Source organism: Leptidea sinapis, chromosome 30, assembly GCF_905404315.1.
Source record: "Leptidea sinapis chromosome 30, ilLepSina1.1, whole genome shotgun sequence".
Lineage (NCBI taxonomy): Eukaryota > Metazoa > Arthropoda > Insecta > Lepidoptera > Pieridae > Leptidea > Leptidea sinapis.
The window spans coordinates 10,672,505-10,690,595 of record NC_066294.1 but is presented as its reverse complement, the minus strand read 5'-3'; the positions used below and the strand labels follow the sequence as shown (position 1 = coordinate 10,690,595).

The 18,091-nt window shown below is 33.6% G+C and overlaps 1 protein-coding gene across 1 annotated transcript in view; it reads left to right on the top strand.

Moving 5' to 3' along the window:
• Positions 1-1,639: 1,639 nt before the first annotated feature.
• Positions 1,640-18,091, top strand: part of LOC126973795 (roundabout homolog 2-like) — a 97,637-nt gene continuing 81,185 nt past the window's right edge. The window contains exon 1 of the mRNA XM_050821115.1: positions 1,640-1,788. The gene's annotated coding sequence lies outside the window, so the exon portion shown is untranslated. The remainder of the gene's footprint in view (positions 1,789-18,091) is intronic.

Genomic DNA, 18,091 nt, shown 5'->3' with positions numbered 1-18,091 from the left:
TACTTTTACGCACTTAATTACGAAACGTTATTTGATAACATAAAACAATTTTGATACAACTTGGAAATGTTCAGAACGCAGCCGCTTATAAATGTACGCCCTTTACAAAAACATCGTATTATGAAAAGGAAAACACGGTTAATTTTTATAAAAAGGAGAAACACGTAACTTTTTCCCATTAAAAACAAGAGATAAGCCTTGGTTGTCTACTCATACATCGTTAATTTTCGTGAGCCCCTCAATGTTTTTACTTTCGACAATTTCTACCCTGTTATAATATAGCGACGTGTGTCGACGGCTACATTTATCTTGAGGTTTTTATTTAAGGGCCAACAAATGATCAACAGAGTGTACTTCATTTGTTTTTAGTAGATCTTTTGTGTGTGAGAAAATGTCTCTTTCCATTTTCAATCCTAACCGATTGAAATTGGGACTACTTTTCTTTGGTTTTACGGTTTTGAAAGATTACAGGTATTGACGTGAAAGCGTCCTGCTCATTACGATGCAGTGCCGCTTAGGATTCTTGATACAAATCAAAATTTTAAGTGGCCTTGCAATTGCGCTCGTCACTTTGAGACATAAGATGATAAATCTCATTAGTTCAGTAATTTCAGCTAGCTCGGCACCCTTCAAAGCAATACCGATAATGCTAATTTCTTAAGGCAGAAAGTGACAGTGTTGTGGTGCCCACCTAGCTGGAATCCTTAATAACTTTAACGTTTAATATAAATTTTTAACACACCTAGTAAATTTACATTCGTTATCAGAAAAACATAAAAGGATATTTAAATAAAATCCTTTTTAAAGATTAATAACCCGACGTGACCTTTTCAGAGCACGTCAGTCCCCCTGAAAACGTGCTCTGAAAAGGTGACGAAACGTCGGGTTAAATAACCTAATCTTAGATAAGTTATACGTCTACATAGAGTCTGTTATACAACCGATAAAAACATGCCAGGAATATTAGTTTAGTGTGCGTGATAAGCTACGTCTTACACTCACGATTTATTTTGGAGGAGAATGTGGGCGGCTGTGATCATTTAAGTCCAGGTAACCCGTACGCTCGTTTGTCCTCCTATTCCATAAAAATAAACTTTGTGTTAGTATGCGTGTATAGCTCAAAATAGAGGATAATTCTAAACTCAATTTTTTTCGACGTTTTCACAGCTGTCATAGTCTATCTAGACGGATAAATGATCTAAGAAAATAATATTATTAACGGTTACTTTAATGCAAAAACATAATGTAAAAACACAGTTTTAATCATTGAAATACACGTGTTTTAATCATTTAAAAAGTATTTTATTTAAATGTGTAATACTCGCGTTAATCAAAGAAAATACTTTATAGGATATTAATTTAATTTTAATCCTATTATAATAAGCACATCTCTCGTTCGTAGCCACTAGCAAGCGTGAATCTATGGCACTTGACATGTATAGCGGTACTAAACTTTATAAGCGCAGTAACGTGATACGTTTTCTTACCTGTTTCCGATATTGCACGCTGAAACTGCCACTTTACTTACTCATGTATACAGTGCTCAAGGTATGAGGATGCGCGCGTCTGCTCCAGGAAGCCCCCAGAGGTTCCAATAGCCCTCCCCTAAACCCCTCAGTGAGGCTTTCAGTACGGAGTACGGAGGACGCGTTTGGGCGGCTCGCCTACTTTCCGCCTACGGCGATACTTTCGTAAATTACTAATATTTTGGAACATTAACGCTTTTGTGGCCAGTGCTGTGAATTTATACAGTGTATGGAATTATGAATGTATGGGTGTAGTTTTAAGGTAAGTAAGAACATAAGTTTTAGCCACAAAACTACATATCACATAAAAAATACATTAAATACACAGAAACGATTTGCTGGACTCCTGTTTAAATGATTAAACTACAAAAAATTTAGTGTTAAGGATTTTTTAAATTTTAAGTAATCTTTTAGCATGCTAATTTAAATTAGCCGAATAGAAGACACTACAATAAATTTAATATCTATAATGTATACTGTATTCAACGCAATAAATAAATTTAATTTCATAATAATTTACAAATTACTGTTTAGTTTTTTACTGAAATATATTATACTTTGGATATTAGTATGTCTAAACCCTATAACCTGAATAATTTTGGTCGGGCATTTAATTTTTTTTTAAATTAATCTACTTGATAATGAAAATGGTAGACACAGTCAAACGTTAATTTTATACAAACACGAAAGAAAGTTATAACCATCACAATAAACATAATTATATGTATATTATATATTTATTTATTTTTGTTATTTGATATCAAGCGGTTATATTTGTGTTGTTATATAATTGGTCTGTCTAAAAATATACGCATTCTTATTTTAAATTATTTTGAAATTTCTGAAAATGAAATTATAATGAATCATCAGTGATAATTCTAGTAATAATCTTTATATATGTAAATCCAGTATCCTGGTGTTTGTTTCCAGTAAACTCCTAAACTAATGAACGGATTTTAATGGGGATAGGATAGTTTTTATTTATATTTGGGACCCATAATTTATTCCAATATTTGTTTTGTACGGACATATTTTTTTTGAGAGAATTTATTGACGCACGGTTTGACAGTTCTGCTGTGAAACAATTTCATTAGAACAAGGAGCATATCTTACGAAAGAATTCTTGATATTTTTATCAAATATTATTGACAAATTGTTAACAAAAAACAGTATTTTATTTATGATGTAACAGTGTTCAGTTACTTGGCATTAATTAAGTCGTATCAGTTCGGGAAAACTGCAGTAATTGATTTCAATAAAATCCATGCAAGCGAAGTCGCGGGCGGCTACTCGTTAATATTACCGTTAAAATATATCTGAATTTTTATTGTACTGAGTTTACTACATATTTGTACATTATTAAATTTGCTGCTATTAAAAGCTGTAGTTCTAATTTCCTAAAATACATCGTCACAATACAGCGTCTGTCGGGTCAGCTAGTAAAATATGGATAGACTTATGATAAAATTAATGTAATTAAGTTAAACAGAAATTCAATCATTTTGGAACCATGCTAAAAGTAAATATTTTCGCAAATGGTTCCTTTATTAGATCGATAGTAATCTATTAATAATAATTTAATTTTAACAACCTCTTCACCCCAGCGGCTAGTTAACTCGACTACTAAACTAGGTATACCGGATTTCATTTAAATTTAGTTTTAAACTTGGTTATTTTATCAAATATTTAGTTGTCTTGTACCCGTAGTAATTAAAGCCTGTGTTTTGCCTAGTAGGGGTTTAGATTTATCTTATCAAAAAAATTAATTCTATTGAGTTTTTAAAAAACTAATAATTTTGAATTTTGCACTGAAAATATAAGCAGCAATATGTGAATCTCGGGAAGTTGGTTCGGATGTGCAGTTGGGTGTCTACCATTTGGAAAGGAAGTCCATTACTCTTATGATGAGACGAGATTTTGTTCTGATCGTTCAGAATAAAAAAGTGTCGTGATCGTATTGCTGTGTTACATAAACATTTGTTCAAACAAAACAAATCTTATTATTATATTTACAATACTATGATTACATTAAATATAAACTATCATTACGGGCAAGTGTACCAAGAACACTGGTAGTATTTCCTCGTTGGGTAGCTACCTCGTTAGGTATTTACCAGTGAGAGGCTCCTTTGCTCAGGATACCGGCTAGATTATGGGTACCACAACGGCGCCTATTTCTGACGTGGAGCAGTAATGTGTAAACATTACTGTTTCGATCCGAAGGGCGCCGTAGCTAGTGGAATTACTGGGCAAATGAGACTTAACATCTTATGTCTCAAGGTGACGAGCGCAATTGTAGTGCCGCTCAGAATTTTTGGGTTCTTCAAGAATTGTAAGCGGCACTGCATTGTATTGGGCAGGGCATTAGTAGCATCAACTGAACTTCCTGCTCGTCTTGTCCGGTCAATCATTTGACCGAAATAGCTCTTGGGTTTCCAGTAGCCCTATTGAGCTGCGTACCTAGTACTTTGTATATTTTCCGCGCCTTTGGGCCCAACTGCTGCATTATTACATGCAAGTCTCGTAATCTTCTACATCTATTCTCTGATTACTTAATCCATGAACTATTTCAAAAAAATAGCGGCTAACTGTAACCCTTTATTTTCAGCAACGCACGTACACTCAAATAAATTGACATACACACGCCAGTGTAGGTCAAAATCTATCAAGAGGCTCTATGATAATTTATCTTATAATATAATTTATCTTAGATTGTTTCTATCTATGAGACGTAATTTTTTAATGTAAATAATTTTCGCCATCTTCATTTCATTTATTGGAAAATTGCACATGTTTGAGGGACCAATGACAATTCATATTTAATTTCGGACTTATTGCAGAATACACAGAATAAAATATATAAAGCCTCGTTGCACAGTATAAGAAGAAATCGAGTCTGAATTATCTAATCTAATATATAAAATTCTCGTGTCATGGTGTTAAATTTTGAACTCCTCCGAAACGGCTTGACCGATACTCATGAAATTTTGAGTGCATAGTGGGTAGGTCTGAGAATATATTGCACAACACTCGGTATCGTCATGAAGTTACATCAGTTCGTAAAGGGCCTTTGACCTGGGGAGAAGAACTGGTAAGTAACTCCCAGCCCATCTTTTGAATCATATAATAACTAAGACTAGTATATTATACAGACTGGAACAGACGTTGTTCTATAAACAATAAATAAAATACTGTTCTCCATGAATTTGTCAATAATATTTCATAAAATCAACAGTTATTTCGTAAAATATGCTCCCTGTTAGAATGATTTTTTTTTACAGCAGAACTGTCAAACGTGCGTCAATAAATTCTCTCATAGACCATGTCTATACAAAAAAAAAATCGTAAATAATAATAATTATGGTTCTAAACCGTACTCCATGAAGTAATCCCAATTTAAATCCGTTAATTACTTTAGGAGTTCACAAACATCAGGACACTGGATTAATTATAATATATTAAGATTTTTTTATAATTATAAATGTCACCTCACTACGGTTGTGTCCCAATTCTATAGGCCAGTCTGCAATGTTTTTTTATGAAAAACCAAGTAGGATGTTCAGCGGATGGTATTGATACGCCCTGCTCATCACAATGCAGTGCCACTGTAAGGCGCTCGTCACCTTGAGACGTAAGATATTAAGTCTCAGCAATTTCACTAGCTATGGCACCCTTCAGACCGAAACGCAATAATGTTTTCATATTTCTGCTTCACGGCAGAATTAAGCGCCGTTGTGGTACCCATAATCCAGCTGGCATCCTGTGTAAAGGAGCCTTCCAATGGTATTTGTATTGTCTCTGCCTGTCAGATATCTGAGAACTGAGCTGACTGGTCTCTTGCATATTACTTATGTTAATTATTAGTCAATTGCTGAATATAAAATTGTCTCAATAGTATTAATCAAAGTATTTCATTAACACAAACTTTAGGTGGCCCTCGCATAACCAGACAAGAACCATGCATCATTATCTTCTATATAATCTGCTGTATTATACATAAAGCCTTCTTGGTCGAAGAAGCTTTAATCTATTTCTATAAAAATCGAATAATGTACATATAAATATGAATTCGAATATCGAAACCACATTTCTGTGTTCGAACTGTGTTTCTACAACGGCTTAACCTATTGTGCCTCTGACGCATTTTTAGAGTTCCCTATCCGTAGCAAAATGGCAAAAAACGGAACCCTTATAGATTCGTCAGATCTGTCTGTCTGTCCGTCCGTATGCCACTTTTTTCCGAAACTATAAGAAGTATGCTGTTGAAACTTGGTAAGTAGATATATTATGTAAGTTGCATTAAGATTACCCAAAAATAGAAAAAAAAAGAGGGGTTCCCCGTACTTAGAACTGAAACTGTAAATGTGTCTATGGATAGGTCTTCAATGATATTGAAGTTTCTCATATAATTTTTGTCTAAACTAGTTTGCGCGAGAGGCACTTCCAAAGTGGTTAAATGTGTAACCCCCTGCCCGTGTATTTTCTAAAATAAGATAATGATTAAAAAAATGGTTTGAACTTGATTTAGTTATTATTAGTCACAAATAGTTTTATTAATAACTTTATTTAAAAAAAATACATTATTATTAAAACATCGATCAAAGTTACAACGAACTAAAAGAACTTTTATATTATGTTACTTACTGCTACGGACCCCTTCATGGGTGAATCCGACTCGAAAAGAATTTCTTAAAACTAATTGAATATAATAATTAAAAATAGTTATAAGCGATTATGAAAATCAAAATTAAAGGCATCTCTATTATCTCCATGTTTGTATACTATGATTTTTGCTTTTATCGTTAGCTTAGTCAGTAAAAAAGCGTATTGAGTTTATATTAATGTAATTAAACTACAAAGTATTGCTGCATCACGCCGGATCATATCACACGATGTTTTTTAACCGTCGGACAATATAAAACACTTCTATCTTTGAATCTTTACATTTATATTGTTATAAAATCACTTGTATCAACGGACACAAGGAATGAAAAACAACATAAATTACTCCAACGCTTTTAAGTCCACACAATACAGAATAGAGACGACTCAGATAGAGTCATTTAAAACCATTGTCATTCTTGTGATTTCCTGTACTATCTGGGGCCAGTTTTGATAATATTAGAACAGTATTTGCTACGCCATTTTCTACCTTATATAGAACTATATAAGAATCATATAAAATACTATTACGGTAAAAATAATCTTTGTCAAATAATAGACGATAAAATAGATGTAACAATAGGTATTATTGCGGATAAAACACTCGGCGTGTGTTTTCGGTGGTCGATGTAATTTACGATGTATACAACTGTTTTGACAATATTGCCTGAAATAACAATATGTTTTCTATAAGCTTTTAGTTTTAATTTAGAATAATATAAGTCTTGTGTATATTACTTTTAAATATTTGACTTTGAATGGATATAGGTATATAGATATCCCTACTTAATATTGTATAAGTAAATGTAAGTTTGTTACTTTTACGCCGCAAACCTGCTTTATTAAATTGCTGGATAGTTAGAAAGGTTAGATTTACTTTGGGAGGTATTTCGAAAAAGACATTACGTATAATCTACATAATAAATGTAATCTAAAAAGTTAAACCGCATTAATTAATTGGAGATGACAGAAAAAACATAATATAGATAAAAATTTAACTAAACAGAATTAAAATAAAATAATTTATTGTAAAAATTATAAACATGTTGATTTAGCTACAATCTTTTAGTACGCTTGGTACGCTTCCACGTAATGATAGTTTTAATTTTATGTAGTCGTAGTATTGTAAATATAGTTATAAGATTTGTTTTGATTAAATAATATACAATCTTTTAGTTCACTTTTTTGTTACTGGTCTTAGATTAAGGATTTGTCTCCGCTGCGTTCCAACTAGATACTGTGGGCATAGTCGCAAAGTGCGGCAACTAATACTACGTCCAAGTGGGCGTACTCGAGCCAGTCTCGAACAGTGTGTGTCGTTGACGTGCCACATGTTCTGTTAAACTTTGATAATAATAATTGAAACTAAAATGCCGGGTTGTGTAGAAAATCTTTGTAAAAATAATACTACAGGAAATAAGAAAGACCTAAAATTTAAGTATTTTATAATAATTCCAGGAAGATGAACGGCAGAATATTTAATTAAATGTGAATGTAGCTGTAATCAAACTAATTTGAATAAGTTAAATGAAGTTTCTTACCGTTTATCAGTCTGAAGTATTTTTGCATTTTGAAATAATTTCGTTCGTTTTCCGTGTTATTTATACTTCAGGAATCAACGTTATAAAATATTCATTTTTTTTTGTAAATAGTTTCCACTACCTATCGTTGTTTGTTGAGGTTTCCATCACTTTTAGTATCGCAGACTCTCGCTACATGGCCAACAGCGCCAAAATGGCGAATATTATTTAGTGGTTACCCAACACTGGTACCTGAAGCCATCGAAATTAAAAAACACCCAAATTTCAATAGAGAAGATGGTCTAAAATTAACTTACACCTGGAATCCAATAATCTCAAAATTAAAACCCATAAAACTACACATACCAAAAAAGAAGAGGACATTGTCAGTAAATTTTGCCAAAAACCATCTGTTTACAGCAAATACCACTACCAAGAAAATAAATGGCGCTAAACTTCATAATGACAACTATGACAAATACTGTCTATGACTTATTTCATCTGCAGTCCCCCTGAAAACGAGATCTGGAAAGGTCTTGAAACGTCGGGTTAACTAAAATAAAAATGTAACTTTTACGCAAAAATCTAATGTAAAAACAGTTACAATTACACGCGTTTTAATCCTTTAAGAGTGTTTTATTTAAATGTGTAACACACGCGTTTATCAAAGAAAATACTATAGTACCAAGTATGGAGTAATTAATGAACCCAAATGTACAAACCGCACTTAACCATATACGTATTGTACGGTCACGCGGAAAACGAGAACTGTACCGTGCGAAATTTTAACTAAACATTAATGGAAACCGTTTTTGGTTTTAATCTGCTGTTGTTATTATCCTTTATAAAAATAAAAAAATAAATTTGATGCAAATTTCATGTCAATATTATATCTTATATCTTTAAACGAGCAATTCTTGTATATATATATATATATATGGGATTTCGGGGGTGATAAATCGATCTAGCAAGGTTTCAATTTAAAAAAAAATTGTTTTATCCATGTTTGAATGAGAAACAGCTACAATAACATTAGAATACAAAGGTAAATTTCGCCACTATATACAAGACTATTATAGCTCAGATGGGACATTGGGTGATCCGGAAAGCAGAAGACCCCGGTTCGAATCCAGATGTCCTATTAGTTTTTTCTTTTTGTTCAAGTTTTGTAAATTCTTAAAAATCCGAGCAAGGCTCGGTCGTCCGGATATTTATATATTAAAGGTAAACGAATGGTTTAAAAGTTCAAATTAACTTTTGCTTTTTAAAAAAATCAAATGAAATCAAAATCACTTTTTTCATGAAGGTCAAAGAAATGACACGAATGTCAAAATCTTTCTTTTCTTTTTATATATTGTTATATAACGGTATACCGCCACTTTGGAAATGTTTGACATTTAATGAGAAGAAGTAGCAAGGAACTCATTGACAGTCTTTTAAATCAACATTAACAGCTCCATCTTTAAAAAAATGATTTCAGTATATAAAGTGACCAACAAAAATACTGAATGCCCTACAAGCGTTAGTTAAAAAGAGTAAATGTAAGTTAATACGTAAAAACAAGAGTTATTGAGTACAGTCACGGCCGACTATTACTGTATCAACAATAATACCAGGCCATGGTACAGTAGATGCATCAATCCACACACACCGTAAATAAATAAAGGTATTTTACGGGCATTTTACTAGCGATGATAAAAAATACAATAACTTTAATTTTAAAAACATGAAGTAGTGTTTCAGGTAACATCATGTTCTTTCCATTAGTATAAAACAAAACCTAAAGGTTACGAGGAGATACCTACACTTCATTGGTAAAAACCACATTCATCGGTTGAGCTATTCCTGAGATTAATGTGCATGAATAGACAGACAAAATAAAAAATATAGTGTGTGTGTACTTATGTATGCACGCAAGAAGTTATACTTATTTGACCTAACGAAGCAAAAATTGTTAGAATTATTTATTCCTACTGCTATTCTACGTTTGTAGAACGAACAATATTGTAAAAATCTTGCAAAAATGGCTTTGACAATTAATTATTAAATAACGAATACGGCTGTATGTGCTTGAACTCTTTGCCTGTCCTAATAATGGACGATGAAACCAAAAAAAAATAACGAATGTCGCAAACGTCAGAAAATTTAAGAACCAACTTCAATCTGTTGCTTTTGTGTTACAGCAGACGCGCGCGCCTCTTAAAATTTCACTCTCATCATTTTTTCATAACGCGCCTAAAGAAGTATAACTTCAAAAATATTTACTGACTTCGCAAACATAAGACCATCGTGTTTTTACGGAAAAGGAGGACAAAAAAGCGTACGGGTTACCAGCTGGTGTTAAGCAATTACCGCCACACACTCTCCTGCAACACCAGAGGATTCACAGGAGCGTTGCCAGCCTTTAAGGAAGAGAAAAAAGTTAAAAAAGTCACGTGCATTTACTTTATTCCATTTGATGTTTAGAAATAGCACGGCTACAAAAAAAATGAAGAAGAAAGCTGTCAAAATACGTACATAAGGTAAATATAATATTATTTTGAACTCAGTGTGTCCTGGCCATCTATTCTCAAAGTGAAGAGCAATGAATGATAAAGACAAATACATCAGAACATCCCCATCCTAAATAATTTATGTGCTAAGGTAAAGATACTGAATATAATTTAGTAAGACTCCAGCTACCATCATCTTAGATTGTATGCCATCATAAAATAATACTTATTTGCTAAAAGTATATTTTCTGTTTAAGCAAAACTGTGCCTTACAATGATGATGATAAAATTGATATCCGCATAAATTTAACTATGTTAAAGTCCCAGTTGAGATCGCCCATTTCTTCTGCCGCCTATAATAATGTTTGGCGATTTATCAAATGGCAATTTCGTAATAGATATTGCCGCTTGATGCGACATCAGATAAGGTTATATAAATTGCTTAGATTTCTCTATTAATAAAATCAGATAAGGAAATTCAATGGCTTATCATTTATTGCTTAAAATAGAATTTATTTACTTACACTTAATTAATTAACGGCATTAATTAGAAGATTATTACAAATCAAGCCTCATAGAGGTATTCAAATGATTGGGATTTTGGGTTTATATTTTGTAGTACTATCATATCCTGTGGGAGGCTCCTTTGCACAGGAAGCCGGCTAGGTTATGGGTACCACAACGGCGCCTATTTCTGCCGTGAAGCAGTAATGTGTAAAAATTACTGTATATAGTGCAATTATTAGGCAAATGAGACCTAACATCTTATGTCTCAAGGTGACGAGCGCAATTGTAGTGCCGCTCAGAATTTTTGGGTTTTTCAAGAATCCTGAGGGGCACTATATTGTAATGTGTAGAGCGTATCAATACCATCAGCTGAACGTCCTGCTCATCTCGTCCCTTACTATTTAATCTAAAAAAAAAACGTATATTCCAGGGTGATAAATACAATAGTGCCATAATATTGTCTCTTATTATTATTATTTTATTTACGCCAATTAGAAGGAAGTATAACCTTATTATTATAGTTACATAAAATATTCATACTGTAATTTTAAGTAAATTATTGCTAATTCTAAATTTATTTATAATGTAACTAATTACGTATGTACGTATCACATTGAAATATTCTTAGCAAAAACAATAATCATTACCTAGCGTTTACCACAGTAGGTGGTATCGTGCAAAAATGGTATGCGGCACAGTTTTCTTTCTCAGTTTATAACCTCCATGTTATATTTAAAATCAAAAGGTTAATGCATTTTCATCACGACTTTAAATACATGAACACGATTAAAATTCAAACGAAAACCATAAGTAGGAACTTTAGTATAATTTTGCTGTTTAGTATATTTTCAAACAACTATAAAAGCTGTATTTTAAAAGGTGACAACCAGAACATTTTACTGTATGTATTAAGTTATTAAGAAACATTAAAATTAGACATGCAAAACTTATATGTTGTATAAATTGCTTAGGTAAATAAAGCTAAAGAAAGGCTTATTCATTTAGGTAGTAATTAAATTACTTAAGTCACTAATTCGCGCCCGAATTTATCAATGATATTAAGTTTATGGGTAATAAGTAAACTTGTGAAGGTTTGATGTAAATTAGTTTATATCGTTAGCAGTCAGTTCCACTTAATTAAACTATGTTTTATGTACACAAATGAGTGATTAATTGCTTGTTTTTTAGATTTTTAGTGAATCTGAACTACACTTACTAATAATTTATCTAAATTTGTGTAGATCTACTAAAATTTGCAATGCAGCAATGAACGTAAGCGCATTGCAATTTTATAACAGAATATCTGCCACAGATCGCACCCTTACTGTAATTCGTCAAGGAGTTCCATCGATCATCATATTTGATAACGAAAATAACTTGACCATAACAACGTTACGGTAGGTAACTCAAGTATCCGGATAGCATAAAAATATTCGGCCTAGTATCGTTAATTTGCTCCTAAGAATTGAAGAGATCCGTTACTTTGTCATGGATCTCAAAATCAGAAACTAACCAAACTCTCACCAAACTACCATTCTAATATATCTTTTCTATTGCCACTTCTACTATTTACACTTTCTTCCAAATTGCAATGGGACCACACGGAAAGCACCAGCTTTCAAACAAAAAAAGAATTTTCAAAATTGATTCACCCAGACGAAAGTTCTGAGGTAACAAACATAACCACAACCTTCCGACGAATTAAGAACCTCCTCCTTTTTTTAGTCGGTTAAAGATAAAAATAGTCTCAATGTAAATTTCATAACATCCTTTAATTACTTATGTATTCCTATATCAGAACTCCCGTTCAATTGAAAACGAAACCACAATCAGTATAATGAGATCTCTGTTGTAACAATCATAAACATACACACGACTCGAAAATATTCTTCTTAATTGAAGTCGGTTGGAAATGAAATAGCTTTGCTCGTGAATTTTTATTATGAACAGAACTGACAGGACAGTTTTATCTATACTAATATTATAAAGCTGCAGTGTTTGTTTGTTTGTTTGAACGCGCTAATCTCTGGTACTACTGGTCCGATTTGAATGATTATTTCAGTGTTGGGTAGTCCATTTATCGATGAAGGCTATAGGCTATGTTGTTTTTTCAAAATTAGGGATCCGTAATAAAATTGCTATTTTGTAAAACAAGGTGTAAAATCGAAAACCTATTTTTGCGTGCGCTGCAAAAACTATTGACAATAGAACAAAATGATGTACAGGCTATAATATAGGCAATTTTTTTTTACTTATAAAACTATCGCGTGAATTATACTTTATATGGCAAAACAACGTTTGCCGGGTCAGCTAGTATATTATAAAAGAATAACTCGTTGAATATATAATGATATAATAATATATATTGGCACCTCGTAGCAAAATAAGTTATCCATAGAGAAAACGATTTCCGTCTCATCTTCCGTTACACTACGATACCTATAATTGCTAAGTAACTAGAATATCGTGCACATATGAGAATCGCGTTGTAATCTTCCAAGGGGTAGGAAATTTTGGTATCGCGTGTATCCACGACAGACACGAAGGCACGCGATCGTTCCTCACTAAGAAAGGCAAGAATAAAAGCAGCTGATAATTTACTACCACGCTTTCCTAAGCCATGAATAAAGTTCTTTCGCTGCTGTGTTACGTAATGTATATGTGTCTATCTTGAAGGTATTAAAGTAAAGTTAAGTAGTGTTTAGTGATAAATCAGATTCCTTTATTTAGAACTAGCTGAACCAGCAAACGGTGTATTGCCATCATAATTAAAATAAAGTTTGTTTTTTACTTCCTGAGAAAGTTAGATAGATACAAAGATTCTAATTAGTTATTCATTTTAAACTATTCTTTTAATTTGATTTCTGAACGACGGGGGACACATCAGAGGAAAAACAAAAATGTTGTTTTTTATTTAATTCCGAATATTTTAATATTTATTCATCTTTTGAACTTTCTCTGGACTTATACAAATAATTCCAGACCCAAATCCGACCGACGATCTTAGCCAGATCGTCGGTCCATCTTGCGAGGGGCCTACCAACACTACGTCTTCCGGTACGTGGTCGCCATTCGAGGACTTTACTGCCCCAACGTCGAGCTATACCCTGGTTACTGCCATTTCAGTTACGCAAACACTGATTTTAATATTAGTGTAATCAACAATTAATATTGATAACAATATTAATATAGTAAAAAATCTAATTTCAAGGGACTGCTGACAGTAAATACTCTTTTTTTCGTTTTAAAATTTTCTTTAACTAGTTTCTAGACGGTACTTACTCTACTTAAGCTACTTAATAAACAGCACTTAGGTATTTATATCACCAACTACATTGAAGCCCTTTTTTATTAAATTTGGTTTCCACCTATTAGCTATTTTTTTTATGGAAAAGGAGGACAAATGAGCGTTCGGGTCACCTGGTGTTAAGTGATCAACCGCCGCCCACTCTCTTGCAATCACAGGAGCGTTGCCAGCCTTTAAGGAAGGGGTATGCGCTTTTTCTTATTCTTTACTCCTGGTAGATCATTATAAGTTGATATAATTTTTAAAATTACTTAAATCTCACTTCATGAAGAGAAGATGAAAACGAATTATTAACCGGATGTTAAATAATATACAGTACATTATATTATACCTTTTGAAATACTCACTGGACCTAATGGTTCTCAGACCCCTCACAATATAATTGGTTCAAGCATGACAGTCGAAATTAACACATCCTATTCAACTCTCCCTCCAGAACTTTTACAAAACTATCAGAAATGAAAAATGTTTCCCTTTTTCCGCTCAACAAGACAATAATTACGTCACGCACATCATTTTACAAATTTTTGAAAGGAAATATTTTTTCAAACAACTTAGTGATAACTTGGCTGAGGTTACTAATTGATAATGATAAGTTGGATTTTGTTTTTTAAATAAGGGACGAGACGAGCAGGAAGTGCAGCTGATGGTAATTGATACGCCATGCCCATTACAATGCAGTGCCGCTCAGGATTCTTGAAAACCCGAAAATTCTAAGCGGCACTACAATTGCGCTCGTCACCTTGAGACAAGATGTTAAGTCTCATTTGCCCAGTAATTTCACTAGCTTCGGCGCCCAGTGGGCGGGGTACATAGTTTGACGGACAGATGGCCGTTAAGCAGGAATGGAAATTCGTTGAATGGCGACCAGGCCACGTACCGGAAGATACAGTGTTGGTGGGCTTCCCACAAGACGGACCAATGATCTGGTCAAGATTGCCGGAATACTTTGGATGAAGATAGAGCAGGACCATTCGTCAAAGAGATCTTTGGGAGGGTTTAGTTTGCCTTTGTCGAGCAGTGGCAGTGTCTTCCGGCTTATATGATGATGATGATGTATATGTGTTGGTTTAGGCTTAATAAGAATAAGAAGGAATGGCTGAAGATCAAATGGCAATTTTCTTTTATTATATATTATTATTTTTACAGTAAGAGACAAGACGAGCAGGACGTTCAGCTGATGGTAATTGATACATCCTGCCCCTTACAATGTAGTGCCGCTCAGGATTCTTGAATAACCCAAAAATCTAAGTGGCCCTACAATTGCGCTTGTCCCCTTGATACAGAAGATGTTAAATCTCATTTGCGCAGTAATATCACTAGCTACGACACTCTACAGACCGAACAACAGTAATGCTTACACATTACAGCTTCACGGCAGAAATCGGCGCCGTTGTGGTACCCATAATCTAGCCGGCATCCTGCGCAAAAGAGTCTCCCACTGATAAAATTACCCTTCGTTAACGAGAACATATAATAACGTATTAAAAACCATTTTATATTACGAAACCTTAGAGAAGAATCAAGTTTAACAAAAACTATTTGCTTAGCCAAAACGATTTTATATGTTTATCACGAGTTTGAGTAGAGGTGATAATTAGGAACATACAAAATGCATTTACTAAGGTCATGGCAACACGGAGCGTTTATAGGCGGCAATTAGATTAGCCCGCGTGCTCTAGCCCGTAAATTGTCCCGGGGATACCAACTTACCCTGCCTCCACTGTTTAGCGTAAGCGAGACAAATTTGTACCAAATTGTCCAAGCATTGCGGTCAATTGTACGTTTCTATGTAAATTGTTGCCGAAAATTGTAGACTTTGATGGGAATTACGTTGGTAACTTTGTGTTTGATCAATTAAGTTTTAGATTGATTTGTGTTTTCATTGTTGTTTCCAATTAACAATTCATATTATTTTGTTATCAATTTTGATGATGTCTATGAAACTCTTCAACGCTGCTATCGAGTTAATTGATAGATTTTTTTTTCAATTGTTTTGGATTATTTTTTATCTTTATAATTCCAAGCATCAAAGTAGCGCCTGTTATGTCCAGGAACAAATAAAGTAAACTTTTCCGAAATAGTTAATGTTGCTAAATTTTTAGCTACAACTTGTCTCATTTAAAAAGTATTTTACTTAATATATAATATAAACTAGCCATTCTGGCCCGCTTCGCTGGGTGAATTTAAATGGAAATAAAATAAGCAATAGAAAAATAAGTAGCCATAAACCATCTAGGATAAATTTCACATCTAATGATGGTAGTTTCATCTCGATTCGATCAGTGTTTAGGATTAAACGAGCCTCAAACAAAGACCATTTTCATTATATATATAAGATATAATAAGTATAGCATACCGCGAACCAATGTTTCCCAAAACAGTTACACGGTACCAATACCGTATACTTAGGTAGTTATTAAGTTCCCCAAATTGTATGTTTATGAACCTTGAATTTTACAGCATTTATTAGAATTATAGTGAATTTAATCCTATTTATTTCAAATAAAGCCCACTAATTTGTTATTGATGAGTGGCATATTATGGTTTTATGCTTGAATCTCTCAATTCAAATTCAAATATTTTTATTCAAAATAGGATTCAACGTCACTTATTGAACGTCAAAAACTACCACCCATTCAAAAAAGACTGCCTCAGACCTGAGAAGAATATCACACGAAATAGAAAATATGTCATTGTACATTGTGCGGAATATGGAACGAGAGTTGTCACTTTCACTTTCGTTCCAGAGTTCGGTGAGTCAATATCTACTTAGGATATCTCGTGTAGAGGTGAAGCATATGACGTATTAGTGCAAGCAGAGGTTTACTTGCCGATTAACTCAGTCATTCAGTCAGGGAGTACAGCGTGAGCAAATTCTTCTCCGGAGGACGGTATAACCCTTAACTCTAAGCCGTGCGGTTGGGCTTTAAATATATTCTGTATGAAGACTAACGAATGAGGAGATTCGTTGGAGAACCAAAGCTGAAGTGACAGTGGGTAAGGTACATAGTTCTATGGACAGATGGCCGTTAAGCAGGCATGAAAACACCTTGATCGCCCTGCCCATTACAACGCAGTGCCGCTCAGAATTCTTGAATAATCCAAAAATTCAGAGAGGCACTACTATTGCGTTCGTCACGCTGAGACATAAGATGATAAGTCTCATTTGCTCAGTAATTTCATTAGCTACACCGCCCTTCCTAGACCGAACCACAGTAATGTTTACACATCCTGCTTCACGGCAGAAATAGGCGCCGTTGTGGTACCCATAATCTAGTCGGAATCCTATGCAAAAGAGTCTCCCACTGGTAAAATTATCCTTCGTTGTCATATTTTACGAGAACATATAATATCGTAATAAAAACATTTACAATATTACGAAACCTTAGAGAAGGATCAAGGCTTTTTTTAGCGGTACAATCTGTATGTAGACTAACATATTTTAGCAGAATTGTAACTTAAGATAACATTTAGATTATGTAGACTTTCCAATTAAAAATATAACCTGCTACAGTTCATAATACAAGGAAAGATGAAAAGCAAACGAAGTCATGGCCGCAGACGAACATCCTGGCTTAAGAACCATCGCCAGTGGTTCAATATGAGTACAAAATTACTGTTTAGGGCAGCGGTGAACAAAATCCAGTTATCCTTAATGATTGCCCACCTCAGATAGGAGAAGAAAAAGACGAAGACCTGACTAGACTAGACTTCCTGAGCATTATCACGAATTATTAAATTAGAGGAGTCCTTTACAGAAATTCTGATATAATATTAATAATATAATAATATTGACACACTCTTACACAAAATATCTTGCCCCAAACTAAAACTACAAACATAAATACAAATAAACAACCATGAATCGGAAACGAACATTCATATTCATCATATAAATGATTTCACCTACCGGGTCACAAACCGCTGGCCTATAGGGTAGTATATGAAGGCATGTAATAAAGTTAACCTCAAATTGTTATTGCACCTTTAAGCATATCTTTGTATTTGAGGCAGCAGGTATATTTTAAAACGAATTACATGATAATTGTTTGAAAGAGTCGTAAACTCATCAAT